General features: G+C 34.0%; 1 pseudogene; it reads left to right on the forward strand.

The window, feature by feature from the left end:
- The first annotated feature begins 8,562 nt into the window (after positions 1-8,562).
- On the forward strand, positions 8,563-9,267 carry LOC111640039 (annotated as a pseudogene).
- Positions 9,268-21,475: the final 12,208 nt, after the last annotated feature.

Below are 21,475 nucleotides of genomic sequence, written 5' to 3' on the forward strand. Positions count from 1 at the left end.
CAGAGCTTTACAACTAAACAAAGATTGCAAATTCATGAAAGAATCCATACAGGAGAAAAGCCTTACACTTGTGATGAGTGTAAACAGAAGTTTACACAAAGATCGACCTTAATTACACACCTCTGAAAACACACTGGAGAAAAGCCCTACAGTTGTGATGAGTGTGAACAGAGCTTTACAACTAAACAAAGATTGCAAATTCATGAAAGAATCCATACAGGAGAAAAGCCTTACACTTGTGATGAGTGTAAACAGAAGTTTACACAAAGATCGACCTTAATTACACACCTCTGAAAACACACTGGAGAAAAGCCCTACAGTTGTGATGAGTGTGAACAGAGCTTTACAACTAAACAAAGATTGCAAATTCATGAAAGAATCCATACAGGAGAAAAGCCTTACACTTGTGATGAGTGTAAACAGAAGTTTACACAAAGATCGACCTTAATTACACACCTCTGAAAACACACTGGAGAAAAGCCCTACAGTTGTGATGAGTGTGAACAGAGCTTTACAACTAAACAAAGATTGCAAATTCATGAAAGAATCCATACAGGAGAAAAGCCTTACACTTGTGATGAGTGTAAACAGAAGTTTACACAAAGATCGACCTTAATTACACACCTCTGAAAACACACTGGAGAAAAGCCCTACAGTTGTGATGAGTGTGAACAGAGCTTTACAACTAAACAAAGATTGCAAATTCATGAAAGAATCCATACAGGAGAAAAGCCTTACACTTGTGATGAGTGTAAACAGAAGTTTACACAAAGATCGACCTTAATTACACACCTCTGAAAACACACTGGAGAAAAGCCCTACAGTTGTGATGAGTGTGAACAGAGCTTTACAACTAAACAAAGATTGCAAATTCATGAAAGAATCCATACAGGAGAAAAGCCTTACACTTGTGATGAGTGTAAACAGAAGTTTACACAAAGATCGACCTTAATTACACACCTCTGAAAACACACTGGAGAAAAGCCCTACAGTTGTGATGAGTGTGAACAGAGCTTTACAACTAAACAAAGATTGCAAATTCATGAAAGAATCCATACAGGAGAAAAGCCTTACACTTGTGATGAGTGTAAACAGAAGTTTACACAAAGATCGACCTTAATTACACACCTCTGAAAACACACTGGAGAAAAGCCCTACAGTTGTGATGAGTGTGAACAGAGCTTTACAACTAAACAAAGATTGCAAATTCATGAAAGAATCCATACAGGAGAAAAGCCTTACACTTGTGATGAGTGTAAACAGAAGTTTACACAAAGATCGACCTTAATTACACACCTCTGAAAACACACTGGAGAAAAGCCCTACAGTTGTGATGAGTGTGAACAGAGCTTTACAACTAAACAAAGATTGCAAATTCATGAAAGAATCCATACAGGAGAAAAGCCTTTCACTTGTGACGAGTGTAAACAGAAGTTCACACAAAAAGTAAATTTAATTAGACATCTTTCGATCCACAATAAACAAAAGTAACATTGAACTTTAATTATGTCCAGCGAAATTCGTTTTGAAACCACGATCCAAAAATATATCATAATATTCACACTGAAATTTTGAAGGATTATTATTTTTAATTGCTATCGACGTAGAATGATCGAAAGACGTAAGTAAAACTGGTTGTAAATGAAAATTTGTTTTTTTAATTTCTAAGAAGTTTCAATTAAAAAACATCTCGATATTCATATTCAAATGTATCTCTTTTCGAATTTTGTAATTATATTTTAAACGGAAACAGCTCTCTATTTCGATATTTTTAAACAAAATTTAATATTTACTGAAATTTTGAAATTGCAATTTTTTGTTTGAACAAACTTCTACACGAACTCTGTTTATGTAGAAGTTTGTTCAAACAAAAAATTGCAATTTCAAAATTTCAGCCTACAATACAATAAAGAAAACTACAATTTCAATGAGAAGGCTGTATCTGTTTATTTTACAGTACAATTGGTTTTTCAATTGTTATTTAGGTCTCAACAGAAAGAAAATTAAATACGTAGTTTTTAAAATCACTGATATAGTTTTAATATGGCCTTGGGGGTCGCCAGAATTTTTTGACTTGTAAAGGGGTCGCGTATTCAAGAAGGTTGAGAAACACTGGTCTAAAGAACCCGACTTTTCGGACGCCCTGAGTGAAAATTTCCGTCTTCTCAAGTAGCTTTTATTTTAGTAAGCACGACCCGAGACGTTCCAAATGTACACTAGGTTCGTAAGAAATACACCTCCACACTCAACTCGGTCGGTACATAGTTTATCACGACATCGCATTGTACAGATTGACACACTAACATTAAGGAAAGATCGGATATGTACTGTACTTGATAATTTCTGTACCGTAGATAGGCTCTATCTGCACTTTTCGTTCGATCTCAGACCTCATTCGTACTTGAACATCCTTTTCAGAGGAGTGTAGCCTCTCTCCCTAACCTCAGCTGGCTTGCTGAGTATCTAAGAGATATCAGTACCGAGCATTATTCTACACACTTTTTACTCCAATCTTCTCCCAATTTAAATGTTTTTTGGGCAGCCAACTTCCGACTAATCAGAAAGGCAGTCGCGCACGAAGCTTTCTTCTACGTCCACGATTACCCGAATGTTGGTGGTCGTCTTCCCACTTATTTAATTGCTGCTATTTTCATGCCTTTGTAAATGGTTTTATGACCGGATCGAATTTAACAAGCCAAAAGATTGCTTTTTTTCCTTCCAAATTAATATTTTACACGCTGTATATAAACTTGAAGTAAAACATAAAACTGCTGCAACACTAATTTATTTTACGATTGTCAATGTTACAAAATTTTGTTATTGGCTTACAATTATTCTTCATTCTTTCTATTATTCTTCCTGTAAGACAAACATTATTATTATTATTATTATCATCAACCCGTCTCGATTATATATTAGATGATGTTTCCAAAGTAACAGTTAATTTTTTAACATTGTACATACCATTCCACCAGTTCCACTCTCTATGCACTTAATAAACTCCTAAATATAAATGGTAAATTAGTAATAATTGAGGCACACTTTTATAAAGTTCACATATACCAAAATATAATAAAATCATTATTTATGTAATTACATCTTTAAATTCAGGGTCTGTCTTATCAGCATTCTCTTTGCAACACGTTTCTATCTAAATAATAAACAAATTTGAACGAATTAGTTATAAAGGACAAGTTAACCTTTATTTTATTTTCAGCATAATTCAAAATAATTAATTATTCCGTTCTTAGCAGTAACTTGAATAAATTTATACATGTAAAAATTGATATTAATGTTATGATGTGAATTTACAAGATAACATTACGAGCAATTATTTATTCTGACATCATCAGAGGAATCGATGCAGAGTTGCAATTTTCATNACTCAAACCACTACTACTCTTGTTCTCGCCAAAGCATTTGCATAGTAAAAGGAAAATGCTCTTTTTCTCCAAGTAACCACTGCGTGAGCTTGACGTAACACTTAATACACGTTAAATACAGCGTCCATTGTTTGTCTTGATCTCCTAGTGGACATCCGAAATAAAGTCCATAGGCAGTTTTCATCAATTTTGAAATGGGCCTACGCTGATTGTTGTTACGAATTCTCCACATACATAACGAAATACATTCGGAGGATTTGTACACGAACCTGTTTGCAGCCGCATAATTCAATAAATATCGAGGTAAAATTTAAATAAGAAAAAAAAATTTCCAAGTTTATTTAACTGCAATTGAACACTAATTACCACACACAACTTCACTCGCCAATGTCTTGAGCTGCACTTAGATAAGGCGTTTTCAAAGACCAATAACGCGTCGTCGTTGTTTATGGTCGATGATTCATTGGTTAAAGCGTGGGTGCTGGAATAAATAGGTTATAAACTGGGCCAATCAGGCGGCTGTTCTTTCGTTAGCAATCTTACTCATATCCGGATGTACCTTTTTTCCGAAACTACTGAATTGTAAAAATGTAAATGTAAAAATGTTAACTGTTGAAATTGAAATTTTAAATTTAAGAATTTTTTGACAAAATCTTTACTTTAAATAAAAAAGTCATTTACGACGGAAAAATTAAATAAAACACGCTAAAATGTGCACCACCACAAGAGGAACAACTCAAAGTTTGACATTTTTACATGGGCTGAGTTTGAACATCTGACTGCCCTTAAAGTAAAATAAACTAAATAACGTGACGTGATAGAGCATTTCTGATCACACTTTCCGTTTTAGCATGAAAAATACATTATAAAAAATCATGTAGATTAGTAATGCTCTAACACGTAAGAGTAGAAGGTGGAATTATGAATAGAATAAAATATAAGGCGACTTAAAAGTTGATATTTTCTCACTCTAAAAATGCTTCTGGAAATCTTTTCTGGCTACGAACTTTACAATTGCAAACTTATGTCACATCAATAAAGAAGAAATCATAATACAGTGAAACTTCCATTAACGAACACCTTTATTTAACGAGCAATTTTACAATTCCCACGCCCTTCGAATAGGACATCTATTGTATTTACATCTGTAAATAACGAACGCCTTACGAAAACGTAAAGCTCCGTGTTCGATATTCCGAAAGAATTACTTATGTACGAAATATTTTAAAACTAAAAAAATTGGTTCAAATACTCTTTCGGGGTATGAATTTCGACCGTAGGCGTCGAATAAAGACGCCGAAAATAGGAATGGAAAGGAGGACAAGTTGTAAAAAGCCCAACAACACTCTTTATCTGTTAGAGAAAAATAATCTGGCTGAGTTGTCGATCATCACAATCGTACTACACAAAGGTATTAAACTTATTATTATTAGAATTAAGTTTGTCCTACCGAGAAACCATAAACTTTTCAGGAATTATTCATTACACAAGAACCGGAGTACAGTAGTAACGAAAATGAAACTAAAACGGTTACGCAACAGCGTTCTTGTGGTGACAGTTCAAAGATCGTGTCACGAAGAGATTTGCCGGACACATTAAAGTGTGAGATTTTCGGTATTCTGGCATTTATGACGTCGTTTATGATCACACAGCGTTGTAGCAGTTTCGGTGTTAATTTTTTAATAAATCATTTATTGAGGAAAAGCAAAACTGTTCGAAAAATGACACCTACTCGGTAACTAAAAAGCAGACAAATTTCTATATCAATTTTTATTGATCTCTTATATCATAAATGATATTATAAATGGAATAATATCAACACATTTCGCACCCCTGGAAGTGGCTAGCAAATCGCTAGCCACTTCGTAACTCGACATTCAAACTCTGCCTAAACCGACTTTCGTACACTTTTCCTATCGTAGCAAGTTTCATTTTACTTTCTCGTTCTTCTGTCTACGTCGTTTTTCATACATTAATAAATAATGAACGTACTAGAATTCACGTTTCGTCGCAATTTTTGTGCGCCATTTAAAGTGACCTGTCCAATCTGTTTGCAATTTAGAATTGAATTAAAATGAAACTTTTATAGCCTAAAAAGTAAATAATAGCGGTGTTGATATCGAAATTTTAAACGTGAAAATGTGCATGGCGGACGTACACAAGTCAGTGAAATAATGCTCGACATTATAAACGCCATTGCCAAATTTCTAGGCTTACAGGAAAGCTGCCTAAACGTCAGCTGTACACGTTTTCGCGTTTAAAATTTCGGCCTCAACCTCGCTATTATACTGTATATATACTGTACCTCGTATTTTGACTAAATACGCTACGTATACTGCCTCGGATAGAACAATATGAATTGATATTGCGGACATCAATTTTAAAAAACTGTTCTTTTTGAGATACGTAGGTAAACCCGGACATAAATACTTTAATTTCTTCGTCACTGCTGTTAAACTTTTTCTAATGATGACATTTTAAACCAGAGTCACTAAATTCCATTTCATATAACTTATAGCGAGTTCCTCGACATTAATAGTACGATAAACAACGATAAACGCGCAAGCTTTAGTGGGGGACAATACTTTGTTCACTCGCTTTGATGCTTAATAACTCCTACACTTTCTGTAGAAAATTTTTAAAATTTTCAGGAAAATTTGTGTATTATGGCATTGATGCTATTCAATTTTGGTAGTTAAAGGTCGACCGAATAAAGAGATAAAGGGTGGTCTTGTGTCATATCTCCAGTAGGGTCCAACTTAATAAGGATTTTACTCGTTATTAGCATTTACAATTTACTTCATAAAATTCATCCCTGCCCTAGAAATGAAGCTTTTTGCCATTTTATAATCTATAAAAAATACAAAACGATTTTAATACTAAAACATAACACCATACCCTTACTAAAATTAAGTGTCCAAAGGGTAGCGTGACTCAACTATTGTAAAAACTACTCCACTTGATCTCTTGCTTTCGGATAGTTAAAGACATAAAATAAATTTTTTTGTTAATGGGTACGTTTCTATATTCAACGATTGGCTCCTGCACTATTTTGGATGCAGTTTCTTGCGTTTTTGCAAAAAATCGAACGTATTTTTAGATCCACCTAAAAATTCTCCAGTCACTCTCGGAGGAGGAAGAAGCTAGTTTTTGTATCCGGTGAAAATGGATAAGATTAGCTATAATCCAATATTCTTAATTTTTTCTATCGTTACATTTTGCTTGATCAACGCCGTGCTCGTTTGCTAATATATTAATTAAGACAAGCAAAAATTTAATTACAATTTTTAATTTAAAATATATGCTCTCGATTTTAGTAGTGTCTTGCTCCTGTGCATCATATGTTTCCAGATAACAATCGAATCATGTGGGTCGTCTATCTAACTCCATTCTAGAGAAAATTTTTGAACTAAAATGACGTGGCTTACTGACCAAAGTGAAGGTTGATTATAGTTTACCAGATCCTCCTACCACTAAGCTTCTCAGGTCTGGTCTTGACTTTCATCTATAGCAGTGTTTCTCAACCTCTAACGAATCGTCGCCCCCTTCAATAAAACCGTTAGCTATTATCGCCCCCTTCCGATGCCGAGGACCAAGACTAACGCCTAATTCGTACTGCATTGAATAGACTAGTTACTAGTAAAATGTTATTTGTTTAATTATTATACGATATAACGAATAAAATATCTAATTATTCTTAATATAATGTTTACTATATCACACAGAAAATAGTTTTTCGCTCCCCGAAATATAAATTGTTACTAATAGCCCTCTCAACATGGAAAAACGCCCACATGGGGGCGATATCGCCCCCGTTGAGAGACACTGATCTATAGTATCTGACACCGTTTTCGAGTTTAAAGGACAGACAGACAGTATCTTTCTTAGATAAGATTTAACTGGGCCTACTGTAGACCTGTTCAAGCCATACTGCCCAGCAACATTGGGCGTCTTCTGCCCTCTCTCTACCTTTGCTATTATACTCTTACTTTTCGAAAAGAAAAACAGGCGCAAAACTTAACGCGTGCTTATCCGACAGTCTCGCGAATACATAAAAAAATTGTTTTGCCAGAAAACAAAAGTCTGGAATTACAAGGGAGAGTTTCAAAGTTCGAATGGGTACTATCCGATCGGTATATACCGGGTTGAGCGTCGATGTCGATGTCTTCCGCACTTCGAAAAGTTTCGAATTGTCGCCCGAAGACAAGGGAAGACAATCGGTACTTTTTATTTTACATCGCTTCTTCTTGTGTTTGTTCTGTGGGGTGTTCGTTGTCCGAACATAAAATTCTTTCGCGAAAGTGTTCGTTATCAGATTTGTTCTTTATCCGATCTGTTCGTTAACCGATCATCCACAGTATATTAATAAATAAAAACGAGAAAAAATTATTGTCACAATGTCGAATTGCAATTTTTAATCAATTTAATTTAAAATATATGCTCTCGATTTTAGTAGCGTATTGCTGCTGTGCATCATATTTTTCCAGATAACAATCGAGTCCTGCTGGTTGTCTGACTGACTCCGTTGTGGATAAAATTTTTCAATTGAAATGACGTGAAAGCGAAGGTCGGTTATAGTTTATCGAATCCCCCTGCCACTAAGCTTCTCATATCTGGTCTTGACTTGCATCTATAGTATCTGACATTGTTTTTGCGTTTAAAGGACACACAACAGTAGGAATTTATTAGTCTACGATGTTTTCAAATTGCAATCCAAAAAATTTAAATTGATTTATTGCACAAAATGTTTTCGTTTCAGATGTAAAAAATGGCTTATAAAGAAAAAAAATTACTAAAACACGACAATGTTTATCTGTCAAAAAATGAGGGAAATTTTGGACGTGCTCATAATGTTCGAATATACGAGGATTTCCTGTATTACAATTACAGCAAAATATGCACTCTCCGAATTACTGATCGAATAAATTAACTTTAACTATAATTAATACAAGCAAGTATCGATGAGACAACTTTTTATTCAAGAAAGTTTTACATAAAGACATTTTAATTATATTAACAATTCGGGTATTAATATAAAGTTGTAATAATGTGATTAAAAAATAACGAAATCTGTTTTGAACAAACTTCTACACGAACTCTGTTTATGTAGAAGTTTGTTCAAACAAAAAATTGCAATTTCAAAATTTCAGTAAATATTAAATTTACTGAAATTTACTGAAATCATGAAAGAATCCATAGAGGAGAAAAGCCTTTCACTTGTGACGAGTGTAAAAAGAAATTTACACAAAGGGGAGACTTAATTAAACATTTTCGCACCCACACCGGAGAAAAGCCTTACAGTTGAGACGAGTGTAAAAAGAAGTTTTCAGAAAAGTCAAACTTAATTAGACACCTTCGGGTCCATACAAGCGAAAAGCCTTACACTTGTGACGAGTGTAAACAGTGCTTTACTACTAAATAAAAATTGCAAATTCATGAAAGAATCCATACAGGAGAAAAGCCTTACACTTGTGATGAGTGTAAACAGAAGTTTACACAAAGATCGACCTTAATTACACACCTCTGAAAACACACTGGAGAAAAGCCCTACAGTTGTGATGAGTGTGAACAGAGCTTTACAACTAAACAAAGATTGCAAATTCATGAAAGAATCCATACAGGAGAAAAGCCTTACACTTGTGATGAGTGTAAACAGAAGTTTACACAAAGATCGACCTTAATTACACACCTCTGAAAACACACTGGAGAAAAGCCCTACAGTTGTGATGAGTGTGAACAGAGCTTTACAACTAAACAAAGATTGCAAATTCATGAAAGAATCCATACAGGAGAAAAGCCTTTCACTTGTGACGAGTGTAAACAGAAGTTCACACAAAAAGTAAATTTAATTAGACATCTTTCGATCCACAATAAACAAAAGTAACATTGAACTTTAATTATGTCCAGCGAAATTCGTTTTGAAACCACGATCCAAAAATATATCATAATATTCACACTGAAATTTTGAAGGATTATTATTTTTAATTGCTATCGACGTAGAATGATCGAAAGACGTAAGTAAAACTGGTTGTAAATGAAAATTTGTTTTTTTAATTTCTAAGAAGTTTCAATTAAAAAACATCTCGATATTCATATTCAAATGTATCTCTTTTCGAATTTTGTAATTATATTTTAAACGGAAACAGCTCTCTATTTCGACATTTTTAAACAAAATTTAATATTGGCTGAAATTTTGAAATTGCAATTTTTTGTTTGAACAAACTTCTACACGAACTCTGTTTATGTAGAAGTTTGTTCAAACAAAAAATTGCAATTTCAAAATTTCAGCCTACAATACAATAAAGAAAACTACAATTTCAATGAGAAGGCTGTATCTGTTTATTTTACAGTACAATTGGTTTTTCAATTGTTATTTAGGTCTCAACAGAAAGAAAATTAAATACGTAGTTTTTAAAATCACTGATATAGTTTTAATATGGCCTTGGGGGTCGCCAGAATTTTTTGACTTGTAAAGGGGTCGCGTATTCAAGAAGGTTGAGAAACACTGGTCTAAAGAACCCGACTTTTCGGACGCCCTGAGTGAAAATTTCCGTCTTCTCAAGTAGCTTTTATTTTAGTAAGCACGACCCGAGACGTTCCAAATGTACACTAGGTTCGTAAGAAATACACCTCCACACTCAACTCGGTCGGTACATAGTTTATCACGACATCGCATTGTACAGATTGACACACTAACATTAAGGAAAGATCGGATATGTACTGTACTTGATAATTTCTGTACCGTAGATAGGCTCTATCTGCACTTTTCGTTCGATCTCAGACCTCATTCGTACTTGAACATCCTTTTCAGAGGAGTGTAGCCTCTCTCCCTAACCTCAGCTGGCTTGCTGAGTATCTAAGAGATATCAGTACCGAGCATTATTCTACACACTTTTTACTCCAATCTTCTCCCAATTTAAATGTTTTTTGGGCAGCCAACTTCCGACTAATCAGAAAGGCAGTCGCGCACGAAGCTTTCTTCTACGTCCACGATTACCCGAATGTTGGTGGTCGTCTTCCCACTTATTTAATTGCTGCTATTTTCATGCCTTTGTAAATGGTTTTATGACCGGATCGAATTTAACAAGCCAAAACATTGCTTTTTTTCCTTCCAAATTAATATTTTACACGCTGTATATAAACTTGAAGTAAAACATAAAACTGCTGCAACACTAATTTATTTTACGATTGTCAATGTTACAAAATTTTGTTATTGGCTTACAATTATTCTTCATTCTTTCTATTATTCTTCCTGTAAGACAAACATTATTATTATTATTATTATTATTGATTTTTAATATCATGGTTTTAGTTTTATATATTTTACATATATAATAAAAAGTTTAATACAGTAGTAAATAAATAATAAAAATATTAAAACTTATGCTATATCGTTTAATTCTATTTTAAAATATGCACTAATCAAAGTTATTCTTAAATATTACAGTGGAACCTCGGCATACGACCTTAATCCGTTCCTGATGTTTGGACTTATACCGAATAGGACGTATATCAAACCAATCTTTCCCATAAGAAGTAATGTAAAAATGATTAATCCGTTCTCATGTATAAAAAAAAATGGCTGGCTTTAAACACCTCGCTTTCCTGGCTAGTTCCTGCTTGATTTTTCATGAGATCAGCGTGTATCTTTTTAACTTTCTCGCAAATAATTGCTTCGGATATGCTGTCTCCAGCACACTTTTTCAGTTATCCAAAGCAAAAGCATTTTCTCGACATGATCTAATATCTTCGATCTCTGTTTAGAAATCGATTTAACCCCTTTCGCAACGTTAGCAAATTTAATAATGTTTTTATTTTTCGCGATTGTCGATATCGTCGTTCTCAGAATGCGATATGCAACAGTTAAAATCTCGAACACGCGTGCCACCTTCATATTCTCAACAATCTCTTTTTTCAGTTCCATTGTGATTCTAGTCATTTCTTTAGTGTTCTGTTGCTTTTCATTTGCCTTTTTGCAATTCGTGATTAATAAAAATAATAAAATTTTACTTACAAATTAAAATCAGGAAAAATCTAACAAAGTTATAAACTGTGGCACCGCGAACGTCTAGCCTAATCTATACACCGATAGTGCTACTTGTTCATAGATGGCGCGTATAATTAAATTAAGTCGTATACGGAACAAAAGTCGTATACCGAACAAAATTTGTTTCGTCCAAGCAGGACGTATTCCGAATTGGACGTATTATAAAGCAGACGTATACCGAGGTACAATTGTATTTGTAAATCATAGTATAATACTTTCTTTTCCGAACTCAAACAACCGAAATGTCGCTAAACATAAATAAAACAAAGTTCAAGGTACAAGAAAAGAATTGTTCGAAGGAAAATTTACTTGCAATATCCATTAATCAGGAATGCTCTTCATAGAATTTATCTCCATACTGTACTGTTCTTTTTGCTATGTGATAAGTAAATAGTTTAACGTCACAAAAGTATTCAAATTGATATCCGTGACGAACATGCTGAAGGCTATTTGCCTCTCTAACTTTCCGTATACCACGCATTAAGTGAAAGCTGTTTTATCTCTATCCTTTATCTGCTCCTAGTTATAAAATGAGGACAACTAGTGGAGTATTTTAATGTAGCAATATTAAAATAAATAAGCATCGAAGAACTTTGAGGTGATGACCTTCGAGGTTTAAATCCGGCAACTCCTTAGGAATTTTTCATAAGTTCTATGTCGCAAATACGTCAGGACCTATCTCTCATCCCATGATTGTCTCCATTATAGCCTGGCAATCACATGAATTTTATGCGAAAAAAAAATGTGTTCTGAGTGCTCACAGAGCTGAAGAAATGTAAAATAAAAAAATATCCTTCTTGGTGAAATTTCCGATTTTGAGTTTGGATTTCGTACAGTCAGGACCTGTTTTTGCAAATTTCTCGTTTCGTTGAGTGGTTCATATGTAGTTTATGGTTGTTAAGCTCTATACTCCGAATAGCTTGCGGTTGGTCGTTAGGTGACCGAAGAACCGGCCTGATAGAATGGCCAATGCGCGCATGCACGCCAATGCAATGGGTAAAAAATGCCTTCCGGGAGGACATTTAAAGGTAAACTGATCTCTATTCAGGCGTCATGGACGTGGCGAAATCTCGGAAAACTGGCAGTTTGTACAAGCGCGGCGCGTACCCACCACGGAACTCGCAGAGTTCAGGTTCTAGTCCATTCAAGACCGCTGGTTTGTAAGTATTAGCCCTAAATACAGGCTTGCATGTTGAACTTTGTGACTGAATAGACTAAACTAGAGTGCCGACAAGATACTGAGGAGCCAACACTAGTGTGCTCCTCAGTATCTTGTTCTACTTGGGACTGGTGAGTTGAGACATTTTCTCTTGTTTGTTTGCGTCATGGCTGACGGTGATGTCTTGGGATTCCTTTCGCGAATCTTCCTTATCCTCGAGGAGGTTAAGGGTTACATGGCCGGTAACAATTCGGGTAGGCATGGGGCAAAGGAGCATGCGCACTTTATTACTGATCACTTTCAAAAAGTAATTGAACTTGCGGTATTGATTATCTCTTCAAACGCGCTGTCTGACAGTCTTGTTAATCGACTGGACTCGTTCGTCACCAAAGACAATTTTGTTAATCTGCTAGCCTCCCACGCAGAGAGGACTTAAGATGCTCTTGCGAAGGTCGAGAAGACCATGAAAGAAGGACAACAGGCTTTTTCCGCAGCTGGTCGGTCGGCTGCTTCTGTATCAGGCAGCAGCTACAGTTATGTTGTTAAACGGTCGGTTGGGCCCCCACGGCCGCTTCGGCTCCTCCTAAGCCTTGCCACACGGTTCTCGTGTACGGTGAATCGGACTTGCAGGACTCTAAATCTACTTGCAGTACTTTAACCAACAGTGTCAGCCCTCGTGAAATAAGGATCGATGTGCAGCGGATACGGAAAATCACGAAAGGATATGTCGGTGTCGATCTTTGCTGTAAAGGGGAGTCGAGGTTTTTCGGGATGCTGTTTCTGAGGTTTCTGGATTGAGATCAACAATTCCGAAGAAACATCTTCCGCTTGTTAAGATCATCTCTGTGCCTAAAACTCTCGAAAGGGAGCAATTACTCGAAGCCATGTTCAAACAGAATAGCTTAATTGTAGAGGCGTTTACAAAGGAAGAATTTCAGGAGAAAGCTCGTGTGCGCTTTCCCATTAATCAAAAGAACTCACTATATGTTTCCTGGGTGATTGAAGTGGTTCTACAGGTTAGGAGCCTGCTTCTGAAGGAACTCAAGTGGACAAGGAGTGCAATTCTGGATTTCATCCCAATTAACCAACGTTTTAAGTGATGTAGACTCCTGCACTTGCAGTCAATGTGGGGGACCACTCATTCAAAGATTGTGACAAGAAGGCAGACGACCCAAAGTGCATGAATTGAGTACGAAAAAAACAGAGCAACTAGAAACATAATGCGCTCGTTAGAGAATGCCCTGTCTTAACCGTGTGAAATCTCAAACCTTATTAAGAATCGATTATGGCCAGTAACTCTTATACTGAACCTTGTTTGCAGGAATCGAAAATAAGAATTGTGCAAATCAATCTTAGAAGGGCTGTTGCCGCAAACTCCCAACTCTGTCAGGAGTTGGATAACTTCGACATTGGGCTGATACAAGAGCCATACTGCTTGGACAAAAAGGTAGCATGATTCAGGCTAAGAGACTATATTATTCAGCACTTTTGTGGTCAGCCTTGGACTGCGGCTGTCATTGTAAACCTCCTCTTGACTATCGTGTCTCACCCGAAGTATTCCTCCACGAATTGTGTTTGCTTTGAAATTTGCTTCTCAACTGTCAAGATTGTGATCTTTAGCATCTATTTGTTTGGAAGTGCCTGCATAACCAACATGTTTCAGAACATCAACGAAGCAATGAAACACTTTCATCTGGCTCAATTTTTGATCTTGTGACTGTAGTGACGATCGAGGGGAGGCCCTGCAGAGCTTCATAACAGCAAATGATTTGGTCATTCTAAATGACCCTGATTCTCAGCCAACTTACTGAATAGAAAGTGGATATGTGTGACTATTTGCTATGGCAGTCTTCTCCCGGTTATTAAAAATTGGGAGGTTGGCTATACTGACAGTCTTTCAGATCACTTACGACATTTACTAATCTACCCCTAGGAATGGAAAGGACTGGAACTTGATTTCTTTTTTCATTACCAAGTCTGTGGATTGGTGTAGGTTTGCTGATCTGCAGGAGTGTTGTCTTCATAGGAATTAAAACTCTTGGCAGACGCAGGTTAAAGACTCGTTAACACTGATTGAGGAAATCCTTAAAATCTGCTGTGATACGATTCCGTGGAGGAAGGAACATAGGCGGGCCGCTCCTTGGTGGAATGACAACCTCCCTTCAATAGAAGGATGAATAATTGGTCGCGTAAGAATTTCCAGCGGTGCAAAGATGATAGAAGCGAGCTATTTACACGCTATCTTGAGTACCAAAGGTTCTACAACACAGGTGATAAAAAAGGCAAAACTAGAGTCTTGGCAGAGCTTCTGCTCTCAGCCGGTGATGATTCCTGGGGTTTTGTTTATAAGGTCAGCACAAATAAAATCAAGTGTCACAGCCTTCTCTGCAGTGAAAATCCTGTTACTGACATTGTTGATGATTTGCAGACAACAACTGAAAGTTTTTTGATCACTTCTCTTCAACTCTAAACACTGACACCTTGGAACAGACCATGATTAGATCACGTAACAACAGGAAGCATTTAACAGGGGATGACCTACCTTTTTCTTCTCATGAAATCAGTGACATTATTAAACGCTTACCAAGGAAAAATGCGGTTTAACCTGATAGAATCAATACAGATATTGTACAAAAATTTTGGGATATTAGGCCAGACCTTTTGAACATTTTTAACACATGCCTGCAGTTTGGAGTATTTCCATGTGCGTTGAAGCATGCACATCTTTTTTATCCCTAAGAGGCGGAATGAACCCCTCACGCTCCACAATATGTGAAATATCTTTCTTCTCTCTATATTTGGGAAAGTATTAGACAGGCTTCGCTATGAAAGGATCTCCTGGTTCTGGAACTCAAAAGGCTTCTTCCACAATGCTCAATATGGATTTAGGAAGCAAAGAAGAAGTACTAGTGACGCACTTCTGGACCTGACCCACTGTATTGAGGATCTTTTCACCAGACATATGTATGTCTTCGGCCTTAGTATGGAGTTGCAAAATGCCTTCAACTCAGCCTGGTAGCCACAGGTCCTGCGAAGGCTTTCAGATTATGGCTGCCTATCTAACCTGTTTCATCTCGTGTAAGATTACTTCAACAACAGAAAGGCATCTATCAGCGTTGGTGAGAGATTTTTTTCTCGTGTCCTCCAAAGAGGGCGCCCTCAGGGCTCGGTCTGCGGACCTCTTTTCTGGGACATACTATTTGACAGCTTTTTTTCTTCTGGATTTTGGACACCAGTGTCGCGTTTTCGCTTATCCAGACGATGCGTTTCTGGTGTTTACTGTTAATTCAAGAAGGGCAATTGCGACTGCTGCTGCTGATATTATTAAAAAAGCCATAGAGTGGGGTAATGAGAAAAAGTTAAATTTCAAAATTTGTTTGTCTGTCTGTCTGGTGAAATTTCCTATTGGATAATTCTTGCCGGTAAAAACCGCGACAAACTAGAAAACACAATTAAGAACCCGACTTGTAATCTATTCATCTTATAGGGTGTAGAGCTATTGCACTATTTCTCTGTACCAATGGATTGGAACTAAATTTTTTTTTATGGAATACTTCTTCTTACAAACTTGAGTTCTTAGCACGTTTGAGAATAATGTGGTTGTTAGAGCTTCATAAAGCCCTATAACAGAAAATGTAGCATGTACAGTACATTATGACAAAGCAGCCGGGATTATGGTAAATGCTATTGAATATAAGCAGTAATGGTATAAGTTTTCTTCAAATTAGAAGCAAATATTATTTCATATGTAATAAATTTCAGCTAAAATTATTATAACTATTGCCTACTATAAATTGTATAAAAAATAATAATTTTATTAATTGATTACATAATGTAAATGAAAATTTTATTCACATTATTTCTACATGTTTTTAAAGGTAAAATCTTAAATATAATTTTTACAATTAAAATTATTTTAAATATTCTCTTAACTTATACTCGATTTTTATTTATACCTACTGTATATTGATTACATATTTAAAGTTATTTGTATTTATTTATATCATTGTAATTGCTTTGGTACTTGTATAGCCTACAAGTATCAAAGCAATTACGGTACAATGAGTGCATTCTGCTCTAAGTTATACATTGACAGATGTATGAAACGGCTTAGGCTAAAAATAAGTAACCTTTTAAGAAGGATTATTATTTTGCCCTAGAAATGTCAGGTATGTTTTCTAATTATCCCTGATATATCTCTTTCATACAACGAGACCCGTATCCAAAAAAACATATAGGCTATTTGTAGATTACAATTTTATACTTTAGAAATTTTAATAAACTATTTCAAAGTAATATGTAAAACTTGTAATATATAGAAAAAATATTTTCTACCGACCAATTAAGAAGTTATTTATATACATAGAAAATTATATTTAATGAATGAGTCAAATACTTACACACATGTCTTTCATCTGAAATAATATGTAAAATAGTTAGCACAATAAAACTAAATTATATTAATTTATCGATTTGTAAATAATATAAATACTTAATAAAATATAATCGCCAGTAGAGTGAATTTATATTATATGAGTCTTTATATTAAGTAAAGGATGTATTAACGTCCTTTAATAATCTCATTATATTTTTACCTCTTGCTTAAATTTTTTTCCGCTATTTTCACAGTCTTTAGCCACAATCTACAATTAAAAGAATATGAATCTCGAATTCATATTAATGAAATTACAATTGATATTTACTATATATTATATCATATTACAAATGACAACCATATATCCAAATCTCAAAAAATCTTATTTTTATTGTACCCATTTGCTATAAAAAAAGAAACAAGTATTGCATAAAAATAATATTTTTAATTAAGTAATTTCACTTTAGCACAATATAAATTACATCAGTTTCATATGTTTTATATATAAAAGATTAAATATTGGTAAACCCTATAAATGCTCAAGCCAATGTTGGCATCTCTGTATCTGGGCTTGCATCATAATAGAAAATATATGAATTTAATTACACAATACTATCTGATATTACATTTATTTAAATAATAAATCTGATTCAATAATTATAATTGATACTTACCGGACGATTATCATTATTGTGTGTTTCCTGAATGAAATTGCAAAGATCGATTAAACATTGTATAAATAGTTACACCAATAATTTATTATTTTTAATTAAGAATATATTATTTTTTAACATTGTACATACCATTCCACCAGTTCCACTCTCTATGCACTTAATAAACTCCTAAATATAAATGGTAAATTAGTAATAATTGAGGCACACTTTTATAAAGTTCACATATACCAAAATATAATAAAATCATTATTTATGTAATTACATCTTTAAATTCAGGGTCTGTCTTATCAGCATTCTCTTTGCAACACGTTTCTATCTAAATAATAAACAAATTTGAACGAATTAGTTATAAAGGACAAGTTAACCTTTATTTTATTTTCAGCATAATTCAAAATAATTAATTATTCCGTTCTTAGCAGTAACTTGAATAAATTTATACATGTAAAAATTGATATTAATGTTATGATGTGAATTTACAAGATAACATTACGAGCAATTATTTATTCTGACATCATCAGAGGAATCGATGCAGAGTTGCAATTTTCATTTATCGTTTAATTTTTAAAAAATTACGACACTTCCGACTCAGCCCGGAGAACTAAATATTTACTTACTCAGGGCCTCCGGCCCCCACGATTTCGACATCTGGTCTCGATTTTCATCTATTTAACTCATTTTTTGAGATTAGAAGAAAACGGACGGACGGGCGATAGAGGAAATGTATAGATCTGCAATTTGTAAATTGCAGCTCAGTTATGATAATAATTTATTTCTCTTCAACGCGAGCATTTGTATTGAACTAGAGTGAGCACACAACGATTAAAATTAATAATAAATAAAATAAATACATTTACGATTCTAACGAAGAAAAAATTAAAATAATAATACAACTTTTTCAGAAACTAATAACATCTTGTATTGGCAACGCTGTGCAACTGATGGACTAATTTACGTACTCATAACTAAGATTAAGAATCAAGAGTTAGAATTAAAAGTTTGTCCATAAGCATGGACGTATTAAAACTAAAGTCAATAAGTAGTTTACTTCTTACACAAACTCTTGACCCGTTGTTTTAATACGGCCATAAGAGTGTCCGAAATGCATTTCTAAAGGATAGCACCACAGACAAATAAAGTACTTTTGACAAAATAATCGCTTTCTGGTTCATGTGATCTCAAGAAAATTCGCATTAATAGATTATAAATTATAATATTAAATTTGTTTTTATACATCTGTACTTACTTTTTTTTCCGCCTTCTCCTGAATATCTAAAAAATTATTAAGCGTTTATCCAATTACTTATACACATTATCAGATTTAATAAAGATTTTGTATATAAAACACAACAAGATCTTATTAAACAGTGTTATTTTCAAACATTTTAAAAATAAAACCATTTGTTTAAAACTATTACATAAACTTATTATTATAACTGTATTATAAATAAACGTATTGTATACCTGGTCGGCAAAACCACTTATTTCCTTCTACAGATAGGAAACTGATCAGAAGGAAAAGAACGAAAGGCAGAAATTTCATTTTGTAGTTAGAAATTACAATTAAAACTGTTGAATGCAAAGTCAGACTTTCTTTTTATATAGAAGTTTAAAGCGTGGTTCGTGTTCATTTTTAAAAACGCCATACGACAATTTATTTTCCGTTCATTTAATTATAACGTTTTTTCCTGGTATTTTGTTTAATCAACCTGTTTTGTTACATTAATCACGTTGTTATGTAGAAACAAAAGAATTATTTTATTTGAAATTTTCTATAATTTTTACCAGTTTAAAATATTTAAATAGATATTCCTAATTATTTCTTCGTGCCCATTAAGAATATACTAAAGTAGATGTAGTGTTAAATACGAATTATTCTGTTACAGAAATTTATTAAACGTTATTTTCATTTAACATTGTATTTTGCCAGTAGACCGATTTTATTTTAAAACATTTAGTTTTATTTGGTTTTTTCCAAAGTAATTATTAATCTTATAAGCTTTTAATTTGCATAGTAGAAGCTTATATCATACAGTAATGTTATAAGAATAACCTACGTAAGCTGTAGAGGTTGAATCGTTGCTTGGTAAAAGTACTTCAGCAAAAAATATTATAAGAAATAATAATATTTTATATTATAGATTGTATTGTAAAATTAAAACCTAATCGTATCCTAATTATATTAATTAAGATCTCGAATAATTTCCAGTTATTAAGCGAAATCTAATTGAAAAAGATTTATAACCCATATTGATTATAAAAAAAATAAATTACGTAGTGTATAACGTTTAGATATTATTATTTTAAATTTAAAAAAATTTAATTTAACTTTGATTGTTTAATTTCAGTGATAATTGAATAACATTGTCATTAAAGTTTGTACAGCATGCGGAAATAAAAGTCTTGTACTGCTGAGCAGGTGTATCTTACATGTTGTTGCCAATAGAGACTCAATTATTTCACTTCCGATGCTCATTCTGGATCCAGTATTGGAATCTGGTGCTTGGGATCATACATGGACATGTATGATCCTAAGCACCAGATGTTTTACTGTCAAATATCGTGTGAAGAAGGTCTAGCAATTCCGCACTCGTCTACTGTCGTGCACGATGTAAATCCGTGCGATATTTCGAAAACAAATATAATAAACCGGATTTAGCGTTATTTTTAATTTAAAAAACAACAATAAAAAGAAAAAGTTAACAATTTCTTGTGATTTTGAAATAATTTGATGCCAAATCATTCGAAAAATTTTATTAAAGAGCCAAAAGTGTTTACAGAGAAAAATTTTTATTAGAGAAAAAGTGTAATTTATTATTAATTTATTGTGGTATCTTCGTGGTTATTTGAAATTTTTTAATGTAATTTTTTACCTATATTTTGTGTAAAATATTATTTTGGAAGTGAAGAGAAAGAGAAGCTTGTGGTTTGTTAAATTTTACTCAGGTGTGGTCCGATTATAAACCACTTACAGCTACAGAAAATCATTAAGCAAGTAAACAAGTAGGAGGATGACCAACCATACTCGGGTCGGACAGACGTAAAAGAAAGCTTCTCCCAATGACCAATGCTTCCTGATTGGTCGGAAGTTGGCTCCCAAAAAACATTGAAATTACGGAGATGGTGGAAAGAAAGGTGAAAAGAGTAAAGCTAGGAGCTGATAACACTTGGATCTCAAATAGTCGAGAAGCCCGCTGAGGATAGGGAGAGAGGCTACACTCCACCGGAAAGACGCTCAGCTACGGGTGAGGTCTGAAGTTGGATGAAAAATGCAGACAGAGTCTATCCACGGCCTAGAAATTATTAAGAAGACATCCGATCACCGATTGTTTAAGACTATCCTTGATCGTTAGTGTGTCACTATGTACATTGTGGTGATGTGATAAGCAGCGTACAATCCCTGTAAATAAACTATATATACTGAATCAAGTTGAGTGTAGAGGTGTATTTCAATCGAACCTACATTTCGAACATCTCGAGCCCTGCTAACTCAAGTTTTCTTGAGTAACATTTCGATTTTACACTCATTTCGATGTTTCTGTTTCTTGGAGGAACCACGTTATTCTTATTGTTCCGTTTATGCTACTCGACGTCTTCAACCAATCTTTCACTAAATATGGAAAGAAGAAATTTATAATACAATAAATATATAATTTTAAAATCAATAATACGAGAATTCACTAATAAATAGTTTAGTTAAAAAATTATAGATAAATTATTATATTTTGGAGAAAGAAAGTTTTCATTTAATCTGTCATAAAATCTCCCATCAAACTGAAATCTAAATTTAATTTTATTTAATAAATATAAATTATTAACTATAAATTAGACTAAAATATC

The sequence above is a fragment of the Centruroides sculpturatus genome, unplaced genomic scaffold, assembly GCF_000671375.1.
Source record: "Centruroides sculpturatus isolate CEXI.00-Female unplaced genomic scaffold, Cexi_2.0 scaffold1416, whole genome shotgun sequence".
In the NCBI taxonomy this organism is placed as follows: Eukaryota; Metazoa; Arthropoda; class Arachnida; order Scorpiones; family Buthidae; genus Centruroides; species Centruroides sculpturatus.